Source organism: Puntigrus tetrazona, chromosome 24, assembly GCF_018831695.1.
Source record: "Puntigrus tetrazona isolate hp1 chromosome 24, ASM1883169v1, whole genome shotgun sequence".
Taxonomy (NCBI): domain Eukaryota; kingdom Metazoa; phylum Chordata; class Actinopteri; order Cypriniformes; family Cyprinidae; genus Puntigrus; species Puntigrus tetrazona.
In genome coordinates, this window is record NC_056722.1 from 13,109,512 (window position 1) to 13,122,374 (window position 12,863).

The window sequence follows — 12,863 nt, forward strand, 5'->3', positions numbered from 1 at the left end:
TATTTATTTCCCAAAACCATTGTTAGCTTACTATAGTTGTTAGTTCCATTTAACTCTATTGGCAATGACGGAACTTGCATAAAGCCAAAAATAAAAATAAAAGCACTTTGCTATATATTTCAAGTTTTCTAAGGTCATACACTAGCTTTTTGTGAGGAACAGAATAAATTACGTTGCTATCCAGTTGTGTCTTCTCCATCAGTGCTCACTTTTTCACAGAATACTGCTGTATAGAAAAGAGCTGCGTCAAGGCAATTCCACAGGAAAAAAAAAAGCAACAGCGTTCCAGGTTTGGAAAGACACGGGTGGGAAAATAATGACAGAATTTTCATTTTTGGGTGAACTGCCCCTTTAATAAAGAAGGAAAAGCAATATGGCAAGAGATGAAGTCTTGGCTGTTAGTTTTGTTGGGTATTTGTTGAGTAAGTGTGTGTGTGTGTCTATAGGGCTAGAGCCACAAGACTACCGAGAGCGGAGGACGAGGTCTTGGAGGGAAGCAGAGGGTGAGAGATGACTCAATCAGCCAAAAGCACCTGCTCCTGCTACTACTCAACGCTCAGGCCTATTAATACAACCACACACACACACAACTCAAATAATCCCACTTTCTTTGGCTAGGCCCCTTTTCACGATGTCATATTCAATCACATCTCCAAAATTCCAGCTAGATTCGTGTTTGTTTATATCTCAGATTGTAGCCGTTCTTTCGGCATCTCGCGACAATTGATTTTTATTTTCTTCTGCGAGTTTAGCATTCTTTAAGTATGACTAATGAGTTGGATTTTAGAATTCCACGCAGATGGTTTTCAGACAGGAAGACAAGGAATGATAAAAACGCGCCGTGGTCTGTATAATGCCGAAATCTGAAATCAATCTTCCATGCAAAATAATGCTCCTGTTGGTTGTTTCTCTTTTCACGCAGTCAGCTGAGTAAACCAACTGGCATTTAACTGAAGTGAAATGTCAAGGTCATTCAAATGTTTTTCTCTTTCCTCCGTGAATCACCGATGTTGTCCCCGCTGCGGTAGGGTCAGAAACATCTGTACTGTGTTTATCATAAAGAGCTTAATTAATTAGGGATTTAAACCATGCCAATACAATTCATATTTAATATTCCGCAGCCGCTGCACAGCTTTGAAATTTTAAATGAGATACAAACTGGAAATGCTCAAAAGCTTTATAAACAAGTCTGGAAAGTGTACTCTGGTGAACTGTGGAGTTTTACTTAGGATTTGTAAATGCCATGAGATGCCAATCATTTGGAGCCGCGGGATGAACGTTCAGACTGAGATAGCAAATTAAATCGAGGTCGGTGAATGAGGAGTGTATGTTCTGTTCTTTACACCCCTTTGATATCAGTCAGGTATAGAATGAATGTACCACTTAGAATTTACACTTGAGACAGGTGACTTTTTACTCTTTGCGTATCTCTTCAGTCCCTGTGTAACCGCTATGTTTGTAGCCTCAGTGCTCAGTAGCATATTTAATAATATGGTTTTTATTAGTGTAGTTAGACAGGACAGATATAACAGAATCACAGTTTGCTGTAGATCAGTACTTTACCAAAGCAGAAATATGGGCCTGTCTCAAAACCCATGTTTGTGGTTTTCGGACCGTGTTTAATCTACACGATGCACTTCCTATACATTTCAAGTGGCCACGAAGACCACAAATGTTTGCCGATGTTTTAATGACCTGATTGGGCACACTTATAACATAGTAAAATTGCTATTAAAATTCTGCCATTACTCACCTTCATGCGGTTCCAAACATGTAAGAACTGTGTTCATCTTCAGAACTCAAATTAAGATATTTTTGATGAAATCTAAGAGCAGTCATTCAAGCTTCTTTTATTAAAGCTGCGAGAAGACTTTTTGTGTGCAAAAATAATTAAATTCTTTTGTTTTGTGTCAGTCCTCGACGCACCATGACACCACCCTGACACATACATGTGCATTCAAAGTACCTTTAAAGGGGGGCATATGATAATTATTTTACATTACATCAATACACATTATTTTGTGTATTGGTGCAATGCAGTGTTTAGATGGTTTAAGGTTCAAAAAACACATTATTTTCCAACATATCATACTTACATTGCCCCGCCTTTCTGAAATGCCTCGTTTTTTTCAAGCTCCCTGTTCTGGAAAGCAAGGTCTCTGATTGGCCAGCTATCTATTGTGTCTGGTTGAATACCTCGTGTGTAATGTAAATGTTATGCCTCTTACCATATTTAGAAACACACAGCATCTCCACAACATGGCGGTGGCGGCAACACTACGACAGCGAGAATAAAAGTTACACCTTCTTTCTTTGTGTAAACAAATTTTCCCACACAGTGATGTAGATATGTGGGGGGCGTGCTTAAATGAGACATGTTAGTAAGGCATGGATAAGTTTGGACTTTTACAAAGAATATCTCTTTGGGTTTGAGGCTTTAGTCTTTGAAACTTTACAGATGTTATCTAACAGTCCAAAGAGAAAGGAAAACGTGAAATTGCATTATTTAGCGTATTTAAGAAATTTTACTTAGTAAAGATCTTTAAAACGGAAAAGCTCATATTTTCTGAACGGGGAAACATTAAATTTTGCACATTCAGACAATATTTCTAAATATCTCTTGCAGTATGAATTGCACCAGAAAGTTTTCCTTGTATTTCTTTAAATTCAGGTTATATTTCTGAATATGAATATTCCAAACCCGGGAAAGGCAAATGTGAGTATTGGGAGAAGCCCAAAATATGCAAATTAATTGAAAGTCTAAGGAAGGTACTGGTCTAAGAATATTAGATATTTTAATATTTAACAAAGAATATAAGCTGTGCCAAAATAAATTGAAGTATAGAAGTATGTCTAATGCAAAACCTCACCGCATGTACGTGTGTGCAAAAAATATTAAGTCTCACCTTTTTGTGCAAATATAACTTTAAGAGTTCTGTATTTTTAAAGGGTACACAGGGATATGCTTTTGTTTCTTTCCATATAGAAAAACAGTCTAATCCTCCCGGTGGTTTTGAACAGAACATTTTTATCAGTGTATTGGCAGGGCTGGGAGATTGCCTTGTCTTGTGGATGTGGTATTTCCATATTAAACCTGGAGTTTAACCAAGGGCTTTGAAAACCTGCTTGCTCATGAGCAACTCGCAGTCCCGAGGGATCTAAACAGGACGTTTATTCGCTCTTAGACCTGCATGCTGCCCTGCTCGTTTTACCCTGTCACACTTCTTTCAGAGAGGGCAGCCGACTGTTAATTAAGAAAATGTTTACAGCTCTCTGCATAAATTACATGCCTGCTGCAGAAAGTCAATGAGATTCATGTTTAGCTTTTCTCTAAAGGTGAGTATTAATAATGTTTTATACTGGGCTAATTATGCTAAACTTTTACATGGGTTCCAGATTCTCTCATTACCGTGATGAAGTGTAAAACACTAAAATGGGATGGAAAGGTCCACTTAACACCATATATTAATTTCAACACTTAACATATTGCTGTGTTTAATTTATATAGATTTGCTTTATTGAACACGTACCCTAAATTTAACGGTTTTGAAAAACGAGACTTTATTTGCAGATTCAATTATGTTTAATCCCAAGGAAAGGATGAACATGTAAAAATAAAATAAAATAAAAAGGTAATTATTAATGAAATTAAAGCTTTTTTATGTTTTCTGGTCTGATTTGATCACAAAATACATTGACATAGCAAGACATCGTAAATTTAAAATCGCTATATTTTGCTTGTAAAATGGCCATAAAGTAAATTATTTTCAGTGCACAATCATAATTAACAACTAGTTGTTAGTTGTGTACTGTAAATAATTTATATACTTTAATTGAATTTCTGAACAAATTGGTTGAGTGAATGATTGAATGATACAAAAAAAATCTGAATCAGTGGCTGTTTCTGAAATTAGAAACTAAGTAGGTACTATAAAAAAGAAGTGCTCCCGTCCTATAAAATGTATATAAATGTGTGTAGTATGATTATAATCCAAATGTACTACATTTAACATGTCATGTGACCTACCAGCATCAATTGTGTTGCTTTACTCAAATTCACAAATCCTCAAAAAATTCTAAAACTCAGCAGAAGTAGTAGGTCATCCAGGAACTCTTCGTCTGTGCTGTTTAATGAATACTACACTTTTCACACAGGACTACTGTTTTTCTCTACCTGATCTCATGGCATAAACATACCTTGGTGCACTATTTAGCGAGACACGAAATACATACTACCAAGTAAAGCTCCAACATCTTTTATACAAATGTAGTTTTTCCAGAGCACATTTACTTGAAGAATATTATGTTATGACTTCAAAATAATATTAATATGTTTGGAGATTTGAAAACTGATGCTTTTTATCATTAGCATCGAACACATCCAGCTTCATATCTGTGGGTTTTCATAGACAGTAGATTTGTTCGGTAGCAAATACAGAGATTTACTTGAGAGGCAAGAAGTTCTGGTTTGAATCCTGTGTAACTACGGTCCAATAAAACAGTTCAAAAGTGTGTGAAAGGACATTGAAATGTCACGATTGCGTCAACAAATGCATTTTTAAATCAGTTGTGCACTATCACTAGTTAACATTATCAAGTAGGTTTAGTGTTGGATTTGGTGTAGAGCCTATTTCCAACATGATAGAGCATTAACATTTAAGAACATTTAATATTTAAATTCTGAACCAGTGTATTATATAACTATAACAGCGCAATAAAAACATGTCCGGGTTCAAGTATTCAACCTGTAGCACCACTCAGTGAACATTTCTCTTTCAAACTGCATCAAAACTCGTAGTAAGGTACAAAAATGTGTGTTGCACAAAAAGTACACAGAGGTACATATTTATATAAAACCTGGTTGGTTTTTCTCTTACTACATATTAGGGAATTATGCAGTGCATACTTAGTATGCAGTTCAGCCAATCAGAATCAAGGACCAAGACTAACTGATGAAACAAAACATAAGCAAAAACTTCTATCCTCAATCTCCTATACAGTATCAGGAAACCAAGTGTGGATATAAATAAACAGAATCTCGTCTTTGAAAAAACCTCTTGCATGTCCTTGCTGCACTGTGCCCTGTGTTTTGTTGCATGGATGGTTTTCCTTTCTTAACACCTCAAGACCTTTTTTCCAGCCCTTCCATTATATTGGTAAAATTGCAACATGTAACAAACAGCTATACGGTCACAGAGGCGATAGAGGGTAAGTGTAGAGAAGTGGTATGGCTCCTGTTTTCTCTGCAGGCTGTGCCTCAGGCAGAGGAATTGCCTGCTGTAGTGGTTACTAAATTGTCCACAGACGGTTTAAAGGGCGTTGGGAGCTCAGTTATCTTGCCAGTTGATTTCTGTTTCCATTCAAGTGAGTTCAATTTTGGTTATGACACGGTGTTTCAGTACTTAGACTGATGAACAAACTGAACGTCTCACGTCATGTCAGTGCTAAACATTGTGATAACTGGTTACCAAACCCAACAAGCGCACTCTGGATAACCACAATTTACTGGAAGCAATTTGTGTCAGTGTTATTAATAGAACTGACAGCAATGTAACCTGCTACCAAGGCTGCCACTCAAGCCATAGACGCATGTGTGGAAAATTACAGCCCATCTGCTTTTGAAAGACCTAGTTGTCATAAATAACTCATCTCGGTAGCATCTATAGGTTGTGGAAATGGACCAAGGACCTACTGACAACGGGTAACTAGCAATGGGATAAACAGTTTTCTGAGAAGGTTATTTGTGTCTAAAGAGGTGAGTGTCGTACGGTTGTAATATAGTTGCTTGGAGCGATGGAGAAAAATGTCACATCACTCAGCAAGTGATGAAATCTGACACACAGCATCAAAGCATCATTAAGGCTACACCTGCTGGAGGAGGGTCGAGGTCTCGAAGGAGATTTTACCAGGATGGAAAGTTATTGTAGAATGAGAAAGGGCACAATACAGCTTGGAGGCTTGACTGCTGAGTAGATACAGTTGTATTTTTATAAACAGTGTTAAGGAGTCCTACTTAGGTTGAAAAACCCAGCATGTGAGGAGCTAGATTTGGAGGATCGATCGATATCAGACCCTTTAGGGATTTCATTAGTGCAGACCTCATGTTAAGTACAACAGGAAGTGATTTGCAGTGTTTTTGGACCAGGAACCACCTGTGTAGACTTTTGGTTTCCATCTCCCTATTTGCGCATTTTGAAGCATCGCATGAGAAACGAATGATGGAAATGCTAAATTTAGAATAAAAATTCCTTACTTTGTGAAGAACGTTTTTGACTTTGAGGGTTGATGCGAATAACGGTAGATGGAAATACATTTTGCGAATTCCTTCAGAAATGTCTCACGTGACTGCGTTAACCAAACAGCAGCATTCATTGTGTTTCGTCTGCTCGCCCTGAGGCGCAAATAATTTATCATATTTGAAAATTATATTCTCCTACTTTTATTGGTGATTTATAGAGCAGGCTTATTGTTCGCAAATGTTTTATGTGATATTCAAATTTTGTGCATAAGTAAAATTCTCAACTTTGGATGGAAACACAGATTTTGGGAGGCTGTTTTACATACAAAAATTATAGAGGTTGTACAGAAAATGTGTATAGACTGATGAGAATTTGTTTGCATTCCAGCTTTCTGCATTTCCATGTTTTTTCTTCTACATAAATATGTGCTAGATGGACATCTTTGACCGTCACATCTGGTGTCTTGCTTCTCTCTTCTCGCGCCTCGTGCCTTGAGTCTCACACCTAGTCTTTTTCAGTGTTCCATGCATGGCACAGTTTTAAAAATGTAGTGCTTAATTTAAATAAGACCTTGTTTTCTATTCCTTTGCACTTTTCATTGCATGTATTTTTGTGTTCACCTGCACTTTTTCGTTTTTTTCTTTGTGCAAGCATATGCTGTATGGGTGTCTTAAACCAATGCGCTTGCATTTTACGTCATTCACGCATTTCATACGTAAAGTAACATTTTTTAAAATATGTTTTAAAAAAATGCAACACAAGAGCATTTTTTTCCCATTTTTATTTCTCCAGAAGTTTTGTCCATTCCACGTCTTACAACTTGGGTTGTTCAACTGCAAAGCTGTTTCATTGTCTTGGATAATTTTAACTGAATTTTTTCAACATTTTAATTGTTTTATGTGTAATTGCACTGCCTTTTCAATGCTATCTCTCGACTAACTCGTACATATTTTTCGAGGTGGCTAATTTGTAAAACATTTTGTACTATTTGTCTAAAACCCCAGTGACGGGTTGCTTTTGGAACAGGGTTATGTATAGGTCATTCATACGCATTAATACGCATTGGAACTTGTAAAATACATACGATTTAGCAATAGTTACAGAAAATTCAACTTTTTAACTCACTCTATTGTTTTTGCACTAAAATACTCTTTCGATATGATTGGTCGTTAGCACAGCTTTCCTCCCGGACGAACTTCCCTGCCAGCCAATCGGTATAGAGCTTGCTAGATCAAGAAAGCTGCATCCAGTTTTGTGTTCATATGCATTAGATGATCAGCAAACAGCGTCCTTTCTAACTAGAAGTAGCCACAGACTAAAATAATGGGCACAAAATCGAATTTCTAGCAACATACGCTCCTGTTTTGGGCATCCAGCTTGCTCAGGATCTGTCTGGCACGCTCAGCACCATGTAATCCTGATCGTCTTTAGCAATAGCATTGCAGGTTTCACACAGCTCAGGTTTGGCTGTAATGAGGCTGATTCATCAGAAACAGATGCAGGGTTGCCCACAGGTTGTGATGTGTTTGGCACAGAGCTTCAGATTCTTATGCAGGTGGTTGATTACATATGTCAGTTCTTTGGCCCTTTCACCTCTCACTGCGTTAGCTTGATCTGCTAATAGCATTACACCGCACATTACGTTCCACCAAGATGAGCAACTCTGTCTCGGGGCGGTGACTTTATTTCAGGCCAATTATCAAATAATGACCAATTTGGTAATAAATAATCCTACAAATCGTTCAGATAGAGCAATAAGCCTATTGCTCCTTCTTCCTCCCACTCTCCCTGAATGCAGATCAGTGGTTTGTTATAGCAGGAAATATGAAGGTCTTAACAGAATGATGAATGGATGGTTTTGCTCTGGCTTACTATTGCAGTGTTTTAATACGCTGCATGCGCTGAACGCTCCACTTGCCGTAGCAATGGATTCTCGGAGTGATCTGAGTTTCTCTATTTAAAGCCATTAATTATAAATGACATGTAGTGTAATGCATATGGAGTACCAAAACAACTGAGTCATAATTAACAATTATAGAGAATGCATTATAGGGGAAGCAAAACGTACAGCTAGTATTTTTCTAGTGGGAATTTTAATTCATTCAAACACTCAATATTGCTCTGAATAACAATAAGAACTGAAACTGACACAGGTCATGACACAGCTCCAGAAGGTCATGTTGTGCTTGGTATTGATTTTATTTTAAACGCAGAGCTACAGTATTAATTTACTTATCTTTCTTAAACCATATATTTAAGTATATAAATATACATTTTCATATAAATTCTAAATCTTGGGGCTATTACATATATGTTTTTATGTATTATGACAGGCAGGCAGGTGAAACAGTAAGCCTAAACACCTAAATCATAGATAAAAAGGACAGCTTTTTTAAATAATTTAATTGTACATTGATGACAATAACATACCATGGAGGTAGGCAGGGCATTATATATATATATATATATATATATATATATATATCCATATATATATATATACAAAACTGATGTAATTGCAATAAATATTACTGTTATTAATTTATTAGGATCAAATACATGCAGTTTTAACAAGCTTAAGGACTTCATTTGAAAATGATATTTATTTGTTTGAATAAGTATAAGGGTCCAAAGGTGAAAAGACATACCTGTGTATTTTCCGGACATACCTTTCAACTCTTAAGTTTAATAACCTGCACAGTTGAGGAAAAGAATTTCTTTACCTATCTGTTAAAATTCCCTCTGCCTCATAATGTCCTCTGTGCACCTCAGAAAAGCCCTTACAATGGTTGCTTTCCCCGGCGCTTTCTATATCAAAGCCTCCTCTTCATCAATTCATTCGAGGCCTCTTACCCCTTCCTCTTTTTATTGCTTTTCCAGGACACATTATGGAGGAATAGAAGTTGAGATTCTGTCCACTTCATTCTGAAAATTAATGGGATCCTTCAGTGGACGGAAATGAGAGAATAATCGCATGTGTCCATAAGGTGGAGAGTATTTCTGGAGGCAGGACGGTGCACGCGGCGCGGGCACTGGAACGGGACGGAGGCGCACGGGGCGCGGGCACAGGAACGGGACGGAGCGCACGTGGCGCGGGCACAGGAACGGGACAGAGCGCACGTGGCGCGGGCACAGGAACGGGACAGAACGCACGTGGCGCGGGCACAGGAACGGGACGGCTGGGCGGAACCAGCGAGCTAACGGGACGGCTGGGCGGAACCAGCGAGCTAACGGGAAGGCTGGGCGGAACCAGCGGGCTTACGGGAAGGCTGGGCGGAACCAGCGGGCTAACGGGCGGCTGGGCGGAACCAGCGGGCTAACGGGACGGCTGGGCGGAACCAGCGGGCTAACGGGACGGCTGGGCGGAACCAGCGGGCTAACGGGACGGCTGGGCGGAACCAGCGGGCTAACGGGACGGCTGGGCGGAACCAGCGGGCTTTCTGGGTAGCTGAACGGGAACAGGAACTCAGGATACAGGGGAGGTGCCCAGTCTAAGTCCAAGTCCAAGTCTACATCATCCAGCTCCCTTTGCAGATCCAGCAGCCCCAGGTGGATGATCAGCTCATCCTCAGCCGATGTGCAGTAGGCGGAGCTCCACTCCGCGCTCTCATCGCAGTCGGCTGTCTCCACCGCGGGGAGCTCCGTTGCTGGCTCGCGCACCTGGTCTGGCGTATACGGCTCGGGTCCTGTTACGCTCACGGCTCTGTCGCTCTCTGTGGCGATGGGTCCGTGGTCGCGCTCGACTCCGCCCCCGTGTCAGCGGTGGGCTCAGGCTGGGGCTCGACCATGCGGTGAAGGGATGATTTGGGCTCTGGATCTGGAGTGGGGCTGGTGTCGTTGTCCTCGGGCGCAACCATCATTGTAGATTTGCAGGACACCAGCACCCACTCGACGTACGCGGCGAGGCTCTCTCGAGGACCGCTCCCGGACAGCTGCGCTTGGCTGGAGGTGTTAAGTCCGCGGAAATAGAGTTCGAGCAGAGAGCAGTCCGGGTAGCGGGAGTCGTTGGCCAGTTCGTTAACACAGAGGGAAGGCAGGGCACAGGGAGCACATGGCATGAAATAAACACAGAGTCCAGAGATGTGACATTTTTAAGTATATAAATATACATTTTCATATAAATTCTAAATCTTGGGGCTATTACATATATGTTTTTATGTATTATTTATGAAACAGTAAGCCTAAACACCTAAATCATAGATAAAAAGGACAGCTTTTTGTAATTTAATTGTAATTACCATACCATGGAGGAACTGATTTTATATATATATATATATATATATATATATATATATATATATATATATATATATATATATATATATATATATAAAATATATACAAAACTGTGTAATTGCAATAAATATTACTGTTATTAATTTATTAGGATCAAATACATGCAGTTTTAACAAGCTTAAGAGACTTCATTTGAAAATGATATTTATTTGTTTGAATAAGTATACAAAATCTGAAAAGACATACCTGTGTATTTTCTGACATACCTTTCAACTCTTAAGTTTAATAACCTGCACAGTTGAGGAAAAGAATTTCTTTACCTATCTGTTAAAATTCCCTCTGCCTCATAATGTCCTCTGTGCACCTCAGAAAAGCCCTTACAATGGTTGCTTTCCCCTCTTTCTATATCAAAGCCTCCTCTTCATCAATTCATTCGAGGCCTCTTACCCCTTCCTCTTTTTATTGCTTTTCCAGGACACATTATGGAGGGGAATAGAAGTTGAGATTCTGTCCACTTCATTCTGAAAATTAATGGGATCCTTCAGTACGGAAATGAGACGAATAATCGCATGTGTCCATAAGGTGGAGTGTATTTCTGTTTATTTATTCAGTTGAGAAATAAATACTTGATTCAGCTCCGACGGTTAAATATAACAAAAAGTCAAAGAGAATGATATTCTATGAATAGAGGTATTTTGAACTGAGATATATAATTTATAAAACTACTGTTATTGTGTGTTATTACCAGAATAGAGCCTCTAAATGTAGATATACATTCCCAAAGGTAATGCATCCGTGACAACATTGTTTATTCCAACCTAGCGAATAAAAAGTCCTTGTAGACTTTGGCCCCCGTTCAAAAAAATAAAAAATAAACTCTGTTCTGAAGGTTTCTTTGGCACTTTCTCAAACCAGTGTTTAGAGGAATGGCCTCTGCGTGCTGCTAGATCTCTGTTCTCAAATCATGGCTTTCTGTTGTCCTTTGCTTTAGGTTTGATTACAGGCATTGTGAAACTATTGCTGTGTGTGAATTGGGGTTGTATGGGTAAACTTGAAAAGTAAAGTGATGATTATAAAGCTTCTGCAGGAAGATAACGCTATTATAGTAAATTCTACCTGGCGGCATTTTCTCCCGCCGCAGAACTGTGTTCCAGCGGGAATATCAGCGCTGGACATGTAATTAGTTGTTTGTGTGTGTGGTAAGAGAACTATATCCTTTGATTTAATCTGGGTCAAAGTCTGACAAAGCCTTTTTCTTCAATGTATATGCTGCAGTAACATATCTTAAAGAAATAGTTCACTCGAAAATCGTGTTGCTCCAAACCGCCGCTATGACCATCTTTCTTCTATGGAATAGACAAGAAGCAAGCAGATGTTTTTCTGCGCAAAAGAAGTGAACAGTGAGGAAGAAATATCAAGCTTGAAAAGAATCAGCAAAGAACAAAAGTTGATATGATTCACTCCCTTTATTTAGCATCTTCTGAAGACTACTAGAAAAGTCACTGATAATCACTTCTTCAACACAAGTCACATCTGCACATATGCATATTTTAATACTCCTTTTTGTAAAGGAGTATTAAAATAAAATGGAAAAATGTTGCTTATTACTGTGCTATTAATATAGATCGAATAAATGCAACAAAGAGACAATTGAATAAATATTCCGCTTTGAATTGCAAAATTATTCAAATTATTATAATTCTTTTCTCAATATTTAGTTAGATTTGTTAATTTGTTTGAATACTTCATATACAGATTGCAAAATCATATCTGTGCATTTTCCAACAGAAACACCTTCCAATTCTTTCAAGCTTGCTTAATATAATTGGTTCCCATGTTTCGTAAAATAACATGGCAAAATAATTAATTATGCTCATATTTATGAAAGGCTTATTGCAATTTAACTGCTTTCTGTTTGAATGTTATTCCCGTGATGCCAAAGCATTATTACAGTCACATGATCCTTCAGAAATCATTCTAATATACTGATATTCTATTGTTTATTTTTATAAAAAAATTTTTGTTGATGTTGAAATCAGTTGCTGAATATTTTGCTGAAGCTGTGAATTTCTTTTCAGGATTCTTTGATAAATAAAAACTAAAAGAACAATATTTAATCGAAAATAAAACCTGTTAATATTAAAAAACACTTTTAATAATTTAATGCACCATTGCTGTAAACAAACAAACATATAAATAAATAAACTAATTTTTAATGACCCCAAACTTTTGTTTGATGATGTAGTCAGTCTAATATTGTATTAAGAAAACAACTTATGTTTGCATGTACTATCCGTTTGAAAGTCTTTAAGGAATGTGATGTGAAAAACAACATATTATCTCAATGACAGTCACAGATTAAAAAAATTAAACAAACCAAACAGTTGT

The 12,863-nt window shown here is 38.0% G+C and overlaps 1 long non-coding RNA gene across 1 annotated transcript in view; it reads left to right on the forward strand.

Annotated features, from left to right (window-relative positions):
* The first annotated feature begins 5,677 nt into the window (after positions 1 to 5,677).
* LOC122330241 overlaps positions 5,678 to 12,863 on the forward strand; it is a 39,925-nt gene continuing 32,739 nt past the window's right edge. The window contains exons 1-2 of the long non-coding RNA XR_006247982.1: positions 5,678 to 5,755; positions 10,950 to 11,057. This is a non-coding gene — a long non-coding RNA (uncharacterized LOC122330241). The remainder of the gene's footprint in view (positions 5,756 to 10,949; positions 11,058 to 12,863) is intronic.